General features: G+C 40.2%; 1 long non-coding RNA gene across 2 annotated transcripts in view; it reads left to right on the forward strand.

The window, feature by feature from the left end:
- Positions 1 to 321: 321 nt before the first annotated feature.
- The window catches only part of LOC148225254 (uncharacterized), a 37,720-nt gene continuing 25,671 nt past the window's right edge, over positions 322 to 12,370 (forward strand). Inside the window, exon 1 of one of the 2 annotated variants that reach the window (XR_015798746.1) lies at positions 322 to 621. This is a non-coding gene — a long non-coding RNA (uncharacterized LOC148225254). The remainder of the gene's footprint in view (positions 622 to 12,370) is intronic. The other variant, XR_015798685.1, reaches the window with a different exon arrangement.

Genomic DNA, 12,370 nt, shown 5'->3' on the forward strand with positions numbered 1-12,370 from the left:
GTTAGAACATTTTTCTTAGAGTTTTCCCAACATGATGATATTTTTATCTTGTGTTTATGTCTCACAGTTGCCAAGTTAGCTGACCCAGGAACACATGTCTGGTCTACTCCCTGGACAGATCACACTGCTATCTCTGCCAGTCAGGAAGTGGTGAATGCACATGAGGATTAGGGTAGGACCACTAGTAAACATTAGTAGCATATTTGTTAATCAACAGGAAATTGCCAGTATGATATATAGCTGGAATGAAATACGGCCTCTCTGGGTTTTGAGCTCTGAGAGGTTAAGAAAACACAGCAAGTAATATGAAAAGGACATTGATTTTCTGCCATGAGTTCTAACAGAGAACTACCTAGTCACAGCAAAAAAGAATCCCTGCACAGAAAATCCTAGGAATGTAGCCTGAAGCCTCAGACTCTGGAGAGGGGCCAGCTATAAAGCTCCCCTCAAGTTAAGACTTGAGTCCATTCACTTGGACACAGAGGCCATTTACAGGTGCTAAATTTTACTTGGTGGCAATGTTGCAAAAGCCAAAAATAAATCAATTTGTTTTTTCAACTTCACAAATGTAGTTCACATTTGTTTAAAGCTATGGTTTCCAGGCCTGCCAGTGACTCCAAGGTAAGATATTTTTGAAAATAGAATAATTACCTTAGCAGGCTTTTGTGTAACACATCTGTTGACACATGCAAATGATGGATACTATAGTGCTTGTTGCTGTACAATGACTATACTAATCTTCTGTGACCAATGAAGTGGTAACCTTTTAAGAAAGAAGAAATAGCCATGCTCCTAAGTGTCTCCTTTACTCTGAGTACAGAATGTCCATTATTTCATCTTGCTGCATAGTATAGTTATTTATTTGTTCTTTGCCTGAAAGACTGTGATTGGAAAGTGTTTGGTGAAATCAGTAGCACCAGGTTATAGGAGGAATAAACCATCCAGAAATTATATATCTGCTAAGATATATAATAATTATTTAAATAATCAGTATTGTATTGCAGTAATTTCTTCAATTTCCTATTGTAGAAAAATAGTTATTTTTGGACATCATGTCACTTAAATAACTATATACCTATTTTAATGGGGAGCTTGGATGTGCCAGGAAATATAAGGGATCCAATCTCCAAACTACACTGGGTTTTGTGGCTTTAAGCATCAAATAATATGTGGCATACAGAATAAAAGGGAAAGGATTTTTTTACCATGCCATCTGACATATTTAATAACGTTAACTTTGGTAGAATTGCATATGAAGAAATAGAAATGGAACAACATTCTTATTTGCTGCAGATATTTTTGTTCTTCAAATTCTTTTCACTTTCTTTGAATAACTAAAACACATAGTAGTGTTTAAGGCTGCATCAAGAATGCACTTTATCTTCCAGGTGCTACCACATAAAATAATTTGGTTCATATCCTGAAACAGTCTTGGAGTGCAGGAACTACTTCTTTCTCTTTCCTCCCTCCCCCCTGCTCCATCCCCCTGCCCCCTTAAGCTGTATTGGAAAATGTGCTCCCAAAGTACACCTAATTCACTTTAATCACTATCAGGTGCTCAGTCTAGGTGGTCAGACTAAAGCTACTCCAAAATAAAGCTCCCAACTGCATGTGTTGTGGACATGAAGTCCTCAGCACTAGATGTTGTGCTGTACAAAACTGTGTTTATTATGCTGTACTGTTTCCTAATGCAGTCAAAGACTGTCATGCCATGAAAAAAATTTAGACCAAAATAGAGTAGAATTGCAGAGTATTTGGGTAAAATAATTTTAAAAGTTTTACACATCTTAGTGGGGAAGGTATTAGATTTTAAGCTGATGAACTGAGAAGGGGTAAAGCATCTTTCTGTTGTTTTAGCTAGCGGTTCTGATGTCTAAGACTGTGACCTGTTGTATCTGCATATGGTTGAGGACTACAGCCAGTGCAGGCAGCTCGATGAGCAGCTGCAGTGCACTTTGCAGGTTGTGCCCTGGATGGGGGAAATGTCTGGAGCCCCCAGCAATGAGCCATGACCTGGCACCAAGCCTTTGCACAGCTGAGGGCACAGGGACTTTGAGGGCAGGCTGGTTCATCACTCAGGGGCTCTGTAGCAACAAATGAAGGACAAGAAGACTCCAGACCCAAAATCACCATTGGAACAGGTGCACAGACTGTAAGGAAATAACCCAGGGATTTCTTTGTCTGGGGTCCCTCCTGGGTGGCACCAGCACAAGCTGTTGTTGTGCTGCTGCACCACGATAAAAGGCTTGGTTGTAACTTAAGGGAACCAGACATCTGTGACTGCTACAGGAAACCTGGGCTGAGCCAGTGAGGGAAACCTGTCTGTCCATGTGAGTGGAATGTGTAGGGAGTCAGGCAGGGCACCCATTGACTCTCTGGAGCCACGTGTTTGTGATGGAGCTTTGGTCCCAGGGGTAACAGTCTTAGGTGGTGTGAGTGTGACTGCCAGAGTGCCTCCTGGATGGTCAGGCAAGGAGGTTTCTTCAACATTAGCATCATCTAGTGCATACAAAGGAGCTGTAGAGCTGTTCTGGCTGGGTAGAACATGTGGTATTGCCGCTGAAAACCAGGAAATAAACTCTCTAACTAGTTTGTTAGGTCAGAAAGTCAACTTTATTCAGTGTTGGGGATCCCTCCACAAATCATGTACATCAGTTATCAAGGCTTTTAACTATTTATATATTTTAGCAAACAAAGGAATTAGTGTTCATTGGCTAACAAGTTACATAGTTGTCTTCATTAATTAGTATTCTATCTTCTATTTGCAACTGATTTCTTGCTTCTCATGCCAATTAGTCCACACTTTCTGTCCTCTTAGTAACTTTTTCCCAGATAGGGAGAATCCCAGTAACTGTCTTAGTTTCTTCTTCATGTCTGGTTTCTGTAACTTGTGTTTGTGGTTTATAACTTCTGTATCTTTGGTGTCCAGGTCTCAACAATAAATTTCACTCCAGGATTTTTTAATTTCCTCTCCCAGGTTTGAGTGCACTGAAGCATGACAGGCCCTAAACATTTTTCTAACACATGGACATCACCCAGATCTTGCTTGTTAACTGCTATCTATTTCATGGAATAAATCCTCGTTCCTGTTGATTAATTCCTAACACTTTTCCCCACTGCTGAACAAGGCCCTTTTAAAAGAAATACAGCTTGTTTGGTAACAGTGTCTAAGTATTTATGTATTTAGTTATTATATTTCAGAAGAGTGGCTATAATGATAAGGACTGAAGTTTTGATGTACAGAGTAGCCCAGTATGATTTCCTCTTACTAAGAGCAGAAGAAATTTTTGCAAACATCTAAGTGAAGCCAAACATTCTTATGACTTCATATTGGGGGTTAGCCTCAGCTAATGGGCAAAATCCCAGCCAGCTGCTCGCTCATCCTCTGTCTTTCCCTCAGGATGGGGCAGAAAATAAAAAGAGCAGGAATAAGAAAGTTTGAGGGTATGTATAAAGACGGGGAGATTGCTTACCAGTCAGTTTTGTGGGCAAAAAAGACTTATTGTGGGTAAAATAACTTTATCAATTGCCAATTAAAATAAAAACATAATCACTAGTTGGAGTAGTGGGAAATGAAGACAAACTTAAAAATAACACCTTTTCTTACCCCTTTCCCAGACACAGTATCACTCCTTCAGTTTAGTTTCCTGCCAGACCCCTTCCCCCCACCTTCAATTGGTGCAGACAGCTGGGAAATGATGTGCTGCATTACTCCCTCTTCCTCACACTTTACCCCTGCAGTAACAGTGAGAGGGTTCTTCTAGGCTGCGGTTCCTGTCAAGAAAATATGCTGTGGTATGAGTTCCACACTGGCTGCTGTTTCCTCAGTAATGTCCATTTACTCCAGCAGTGAGTTGTCCATGGATGGCAGTGTATCTGCACTAGTACAGGTCCTCCATGGACTGCAGGGGATATGGGAATATCTTCTCTAGCATCTGGAGCACCTCATCTTCTCTCTCTTCTTTCTCTGACCCTGATATTCTCTTGTTTTTTGGTTTGTTTTTTTTGTTTTTTTTTTTTTTTTGGTCCACTGTTCCTCTGTCTCTCTGATGTTTTCTGTCTTTTCTTACATACATTTTTACAAATGCATCTCAAACTTTACTGGCAGAGTCTTCTCTGGTCTGTGATGGGTCTCACTGCTGCTTGCTCTAACTGGCCCAAGCCAGCACAGTACCTATCCACCACTGCAGCCCTCCTGCTGCCAACATTTTGCATCTACTCCAAAGACAGTTTTGCCCATTTAAAAGCCTGTAGAGTGACTGACAAGACGAAATTGATAAATCTTGACTGGCTTGTTTATTCTGACCCACAGAATAGGAGTGTGGTACCTATCAGCCATCAGAAATGGAGGAAGCAGAATGAGATTATTGTATTGTATCCTGTACACAGGTTTCTTTGAAAATTATAGACAATACACAGAAAATAGAAGAAAAATTATACAGTGTCTTTACTGGCCTCTGTTTCTGCTTTGCCTGCCTTTGGACACTTCCCTTAAATTAGGGTGAGGTGAATAGTAAAGTTATGTTAATGGCACATGACTATAAAAACCTTAGACAATATGAAATTTCTTAGAAAGTGAGCAGGAATTTTTGACCAGAAAACAAGAATGCTGCTTTAGCCTGAACCACTATTGGAGTCTGAATTTGAGATTAAAATCCTAATATATAGGATTAGGATATCCTAATATTAGGATTTGTTGTACAACACAAAATTCACAAAAATGAAATGCACGAAAATGATGCCTTAAGTCATACATGGAAAGCCTTGTTCTCTGTTGGAATTTCACAGAATGCCATCGTTGCCAAGGGACTTCTCACTCATACCATGTATACTGTGATTTTTGGGAGGGGAATAATTTACTGTGAGACTATTTAAATTTGAGGTATCTGGTAGGAAATAGGACTTAGCCTTCCTGCAGAATAACTAATAGAAGGAGAAGAGAGAGTTTATCCTTATCTTTTTGATTTACAATTATTCTCTTTGGTAGTTTGTCATTAATGTTTATGTGCTGGTTCTACATGTTCTTCTCTGTTTTGAATATTTGAGAAGAATAGAAACAAAGAAAGATGATCTGTTCACAGGTGTATGTTAGTGTGCTTATTTTTAGGGAGGTCAGTGACCATGAAAACTGATTTATAGCCTTAAAAATAAATATATGTCTCTACTATGATACAGTAAAAGAAACAGTGTAAAATTTTACTTTTTTCCCCCCAGTATATCTCAGTTGAGCCTTGAGTTTTGACATTATTGATAGCTCATGATTCTCTAGATCCCAGATCTTTGGAACGAGGGTTAAGCATGAAAATTAAGCATCAAAATGTGTTAAGCATGTGAGACTGAGCAAATCTACATCTTCATGGTTTTGCTTCTTCTCATTAAGCACATTTACACTTATGCAAGGTGGTGTAGTCCTAGAACACCCAAACTAGAGACACTGTAAATTGTTTCAGAACTGCCACATACACTTATTTAGGAGCACCACATTGCTAGCTCAGTTGTTATGGGTTACCCCTGACACAATTGAGCCCCATACAGGCACTCACTCCCCTGCAGAGAGAGTACAAAAAGTAGGAAAACTCATGGCTTGAGATTAGAATAGGTAAAGCAAAAGCTGTGTGCTAAAGCAGAACAAAAAAGTTAATATAGTACTTCCCATCAACAGACAGACATTTAGTCTTTTTTTAGAAATTAAGACTTCATCTCACATAAAAGTTACTTGGGAAGACAGAGTCCATAACTCCTGGTATCTCCCATCCTTTTTTTCCTCCAGCTTTGTATGCAGAGCATGACAGTGTATATCTGGTTACTTTTCCAATCTGTTGTCATTTTGCCTTCTTAGCCCACTGAGGAATGCTTTATTAGTGATTGAAAAGTTCATAGAACTGATACATAATATAAGGAAATACAGGAAATAAAGAAATGTATGCTAAATGCTAGCCAACACTATCAGCCCTATTGAATGAATCAATTTGAATCTTCTACAGGACACTTTCTATACTTGGAATAGATAATTTCTATTGTTTGTGAAATTTGTTCAGTTCTTTCTGCTGGACTTTTCAAGGTTCTGTAAATCCACTTCAGATTTAGCTGGCTATTTCAATTTTTTAATTTTTAACCCTGTCCACCTCACAGAAATGAAAAGTATTGAAACTATATACTGTTCAGAAAGTTTGGCTATTGGAACAGTTGGGAAATTCCTTGTGTCAGAGACTGAACTATTATAGTTCATGGTTTAAACATTTTCATGAAGGACTTTTAGAACTGTATTGCAAAAGCTGCAGAGAAGACCACCACACTCTGAATGGGGCTTTGAGAGGCCCTAAACTTGTTGAAGATAAAGTAACAACTCAGGGCTAGGGACATTCACAAAGCATAAGCCTAATACCTTTGGGGAGGAGACCACAGCCCCAGGGCTATCAGCTGCCACAGACCCTCACAGCAAAGGGTGGGGGGAGAACAACTTTAGGTTCGTGTTGGAAAAACCTCTTTTGACAGGCAGTGATCTTCCATCCTCTGCTGTGCAGACCAGCCCAGCTGAGGGGCCCTTCTCCCAGGGAAAGCTGCATGCATGTGAAGGACAGCAGAGGGGGTGTCATGGCCCACCAAAGCCCCCTGCCCCAAACGGGTCCCCAGCCCCTGCCCCAGAGATGATGCAGCAGACCCTCAGTATTGCAAGGGACAGTATCAAACTGGTTCCCTGCACAGGTGACATGTTCCCACCTGGCCCAAAGCCTTTATTAATCCATGGAATTCTATAAGCTTTGGTGTGTGGCAGCAGTGGGGACCCTCACCACCAACAAGACCAGATGAAGGGGAGCAACAAGACATCATTGGGACCCTCGGATGGGTGATGTGCTTCCACCTAACCCCTGTCACTCTCCTCCTGTCCTGTCAAGATCCAGTTACTGAAGTTCTTAGAAATATCCTTGCCTGAATTAAGGTGCGAACGAGACCATATGCCAGTGACAGCTGTGTGGGTTTTATTTGATAGTGAATATGTGGGAAAGAAAGAAAGAAAGAGAGAGAGAAAATAGGTGGGGGAGACAGAGAGTAACAGGGATAGAGTAAGGAAAATATTACCTCTCCATAGATCCCAACGATGTTCCATTGATCCACTCCAGCTGGTCTTCTTGGTGATGAAGGTCCCTCTGAAAAGCAAAAGATCTGAAGGGTTAATATATGCTGAGGCTAGGTAGGAAAATCCAGGCACCTCCCTGGGGCAGGGGAGTTTGCCATTGTCTCTTACAGCAGGCTCTGAGTTTGTTGCATCACCTGCAGTCCTGTGGTGCAAGGCTGCAGGAATGATTTTGGGGGCAATTTGGAGGGCCTTTGAGGGATGAAGGCACCCCGTCAGCCACCTCTCAGCTGGATGTCCTCTGGATGTGGCCGTCCCGGGGTTGGGGGTTCCATAGCCAGATGTTTAAGGGAGGATGGCTTCACACCCCCTGAGCAGAGGTTACAACACACTGAAACTTCCATCCCCCACCCTCGGCTGGGAGAAAATCTGCTCTTAGCAAATGGGTCTGTGAGCTAGGGTTTTCCCTTTATCTAATTTCAGTAGCTTGACTTACAGTCCAAAGTTCCAGTCAGGCATCTTCAGGGAGGTTTCTTTGGTTGTAGCTTCTTTATACAGTTTTTGTTATAATAAGCAAAACTTTATATCAATGTTTGAGGCATGAACTGTTTCAGTCTCTGATATGTGCCCCCATCTCCTCTCCTCTCCATCAATTTTTTGTCACGGACATCTCACCTTGTTTGGTTCGAATCTCAGTTTTGGTTATATTTTGAACCTTCAAAGTTCTTTCTGTTTTAGTCACAGAGACTTTGTTTTCTTTGCTCTTCTAGGTTTATATCAGATCACAACACCTTGTTGAATATTTAAAGAAAGAGGAAATAGTATATTTGTTTGAAGACTTCCCCCCAAGTTTGTTGCAGGAATAAGACAGAATGCTAACTCTGAAATATTTATATTATCAAAAAAAAAAAAATCTATCTGTGAGGGAAATGTCCAACAAGGATGTGAATTGACTGGAGGTTTGGGGATGCCTTTAGAGTTAGGGTTCATTCAAAGTTATAGCAAACTCAATAGGGGTTTCTTTTATATGGAAATTGGGTAAGAAATTTATCAAGAACAAGGTATGTTATGAGCTTGTCAGTATTCCCTAGATTTGATTGAGCTGGGAACTTACACAAGGATAGCCTTTTTCATAGTATTAAGGCATTCCTTTCTGGGTGAAATGGAAAATCTGAAATATACTATTTGAAATTAAAACAAAACATCCTAAATCAAGCCAAAGAAAACCCCACAAAACCCTAAGAAATTCTGAAACCTCTGAACTTAAAAAGTTTTGTGCTGCTGTTGAAGGATAAGGAAAAAATTTGAGATAATTCCAATTTCATTGTCCTCAGGCTCTAGTTGATTTTTTTTTCCTAATAGTATGGGAGAGAGTGGAGGATTCATGGATTATAAAACCTATTTCAATTGATCTCAAAGGAAAATTCAAGAAACATCATGTGAACTTCCCAGTACTTCATACGAAATCTGTGACAGAAGGCTGGAATTCCTGAGATCTAAGTCAATACTTTAAGAACATGGCTGTTTTTTACTTCTCATGCCCATCTGCTGCCTCCCCAAGTAAAATCTTGTGCTTTTGAGCCAATTTCAACCTAGGGCAATGTCTGCTCTCACTTGGCTGATTATAGACATAAGCAATGGTGTAAATTACCAGCTGAATATATCTTGATTAGAAAATTGGTGAAATTCAGAGGTAATTAACTTGTACATTCAACCATAATTATATATTTGCAATGAGAGTAATCAAGTTAACATAATAAGAAAGAAAACATAGCATTTGTCACCAATAAGTGAGTGGAAAGTTTGAAAACTGGTAGATTTAGTCTGCATTTACATTTGCTGCTGCAAACAGACACACCTTAAAAATCCTTCATTTTTAACTTGCTGAAAGCTTGCATCAAGTGACATGAAAATTATGATAGCACCTCTGTAGGTAGAGACATCTCATCCCATAGTACTGTTTCTTGTGGAAGAATTACTAGTACTTATTTTTCTCTTGTGTGTGTGATTAATGTATTTAATGTGATGGAAAGTAAAATGTTTAAAAATAAATTTATATACCTATATATAAAAACTCTTTAAAGTGGTGGTATAAAGTAAAAGCTTTGGCACTCATTTGTATTAGAATGCTTGCCCCTGACTGCAGTACATTAGATATAAATTCATTTTAGCTTTGATGGAAAAATAATTTTGGCTTTGTTGGCAGTCCTAAGGGAAGGAAGGACAGAGGAAACAAGAGTATGGTGACTTGTAGGTACGGATTTCAAAAGCATCTAAAGAATTTCAGTAAATAACTTTCAAATGTCAAAATCAATTGAAATTGTATGTCCTTAAACATTTTTTTTTTAAATGATGCCTTACTTCACTGAAGTCCTGATTTATCAAAGCAAAGATGGTTTATTAAAGTTAAGTGCTAATAGTATTGACTTTTGGTCTTAATATTACTTCTATTTCCCTATCCTTAAGAACATTGCAATTACTGAAGACTTATATTTATTATCTTCATATTTTTGACTGATATTTGTATGTGTGATTTCTTTAGAATTTTGAGAATTTTCCTATCCTGTATTCACTGTGAAATCAGAAATGTATGTGACCTTACAGTCCTGTTCAATATCTTTCAGTCCTGTTCAGGATTGATGATCTGGATGAGGGGATCGAGTGCACTTGCAGTAAATTTGCAGATGACACCAAATTGGATGAGAGTGCTGATCTGCTGTAGAAAGGCTCTGCAGAGGGATCTGGACAGGCTGGATTGAAGGGCTGGACCAATGATTTGAGGTTTAACAAGACAAGTGCTAGGTCCTACACTTTACCCACAACAACCTCATGCAGTGTTACAGGCTTGGGGAAGAGTAGCTGGAAAGATGCCTGTTATAAAAGGATGTGGGGGTGCTGGTTGGCAGCCAGCTGAATGTGAGCCAGTGTGTGCCCAGGTGGCCAAGAAGGTTGATGACATCCTGACCTGTATCAGTAGTCCAGGGAAGTGATTCTCCCCCAGTACTCAGACTGGTTAGGCTGCACCTTGAATACTCTGTCCAGTTTTGAGCCCCTACTGCAAGAAGGACATTGAGGTGCTGGAATGTTTCCAGAGAAGGGGAAGGGCAGTGGAGCTGATAGCAAGTCTAGAGGGTAAGCCATATGGAGAATAGCTAAGGGTTATTTAGCCTGGAGAACAGGATGCTCAGGGGTGACCTTATCACCCTCTACAACTGCCTGAAAGGAGGTTGTAGCCATATGGAAATCAGTCTCTTCTCCAGGTAACAAGTGAGAAGACTAGAGGATATAGCCTTGTACTGTGCTGGGGAGGTTCAGGCCTGACATTAGGAAGAATTCCTTCACAGAGGGGGTTATCAAGCATTGCAACAAGCTGCTCAGGGTGGCATCACTGTCCCTGAAGGTGTGTAAGAACACAACGGACATGACACTTAGTGCTCATGGTCTAGTTGATATGGTGCTGTGTAGTCAAAAGTTGGTATCTGTGATCTCAGAAGTCTTTTCCAAAGTAATTGATTCTGTGATTCTATAGCATTTCAGTTTACAGTCTTATCAGATTGATCCAGATAGTCTCACTGTGAAGATCTTGAGCTACCATAATGTTACAATCTGGATTAATACAGAAGACCAAAGGAAACTAAGACTCTGTGAATAAAATGGATCAAACCCAGAAAAGTTCGAAATATACTCAAAACACATGATTAAAACCAAACAAGGTTAGATGTTGGTGCCAAAAACTTGATATATTTTATTTAATAGTAAAAGAGGCAAAGAAAGAGAGACAAAAGAGAGAGAGAGAAAGAGAAGAAAAGAGAGAAGGAAGGAAGGCAGAGAGGGAGGGAAGGAGAGAAGGAGTGCCTGGGAAGTGATGGACAGGGAGAGAATGACATGGATTAGGTAGAAAGATATCACCCTTCCATGGATCTCAACGACAGCTCGTTGCTCCCCTCCACCTGGTCTTCTTGGTGGTGAGGGTCCACCACCTCCTGCTCCTGAAAAGTATGGAATTCAATGGATTAATGTACATTTGGGCAAGGTGGGAATGCCCATGTGCCTTCTGCACAGGGAGCCAATTTGACACTGTCCCTTGCAATACCGTGGATCTGTTGCATCATGTTGCAGTGCTCTGGTGCAGGGTCTGGAGACTCCTTTGGGGGGGTCCTTTGATGGGACACAACACCCCCTCTGCTGTCCTTTATGTGGATGTGGCTTTTCCTGGGGTGAAGGGGTCCCAGAGCTGAGCTTCTCTGCACAGCAGAGGATGGATGTTCACTGCCTCTGCCTTTTTTACCACCCAAAATCTCTCCTCCCCTCCTCCTTTGGTGTCGGGGTCTGTTGGAGCCTGGCAGCTGATAGCCCTGGGACTGAGGTCTCCACCTCGACGCTGCAAAGCCTAGTCCCTCTGTGAATGTATTCTTCTTCCCCCAGCCCAGACCTGAGTCACTTTATCTTATCTCCATCAATGAGCAGTGTAGGGCCTTAGTCAGGGCTTGGTGATCTTTTTGCTATAGGCAAAAGTCCTTCATGAGGATATTTAAGCCATAAATTACAACATTTCAGTCTCCAATGCATTGTTGCATGCCAATTGGGCTAGACCAAGAAAAGGCCGAGTGGAAAAAGATCTGTTAGGCCACAATTACCTGTTTTGATTGAAAATATAGCTTTGTATTTTTGAATGTGTTTGGACTATGAACCAACCAGAAATTGAATCTACACAAGATTTTATAGAAAATTCTCACAAAAATATTTTAAAAAATTTATGGGGTGCTTAGATTCATGTTGCAAGTTGGTTTTGTTTTTGTTTGCTTCCCAGCATCTGAAGTCAATGAGAAGGCAGATGTAGTATGTGCTTTTTGAAGTTTATTTAATTTCCCTTAACAAACTTGAGAATCTTATTTTGATGACTAATCAGCAAGAAAAAAAACCAACTACATTATTATACAATGCATATAGATAGTAAGGACACTCTTAATTTTATAATCCAGAATACCACTGAGTGATTTAGAGTACTACCTTCTGTAGCAGGGGGTCTTTATGTTTGCTTATGGGTCATGCTGACCCACTATAATAAAGTAGGAAAGGCAGGGACTGCAGCCATTTTCTTATTGTATTGGAGACAATACGATGCTAGACCATCCTGAGATCTGTGATATATTTTAATTGCTGAACAACATTAATCATAGTACATATTCTAATTAATACTGCTAAAAATATTAAAAATACTTATCAAAACCCCCTTAACTGGGAAAATTTGGTCCTTTTAGTACACCTCTCTTCATGTTCATCCATGCAGGACTA

The sequence above is a fragment of the Sturnus vulgaris genome, chromosome 1 (genome assembly GCF_052056855.1).
Source record: "Sturnus vulgaris isolate bStuVul1 chromosome 1, bStuVul1.hap1, whole genome shotgun sequence".
Taxonomy (NCBI): Eukaryota; Metazoa; Chordata; class Aves; order Passeriformes; family Sturnidae; genus Sturnus; species Sturnus vulgaris.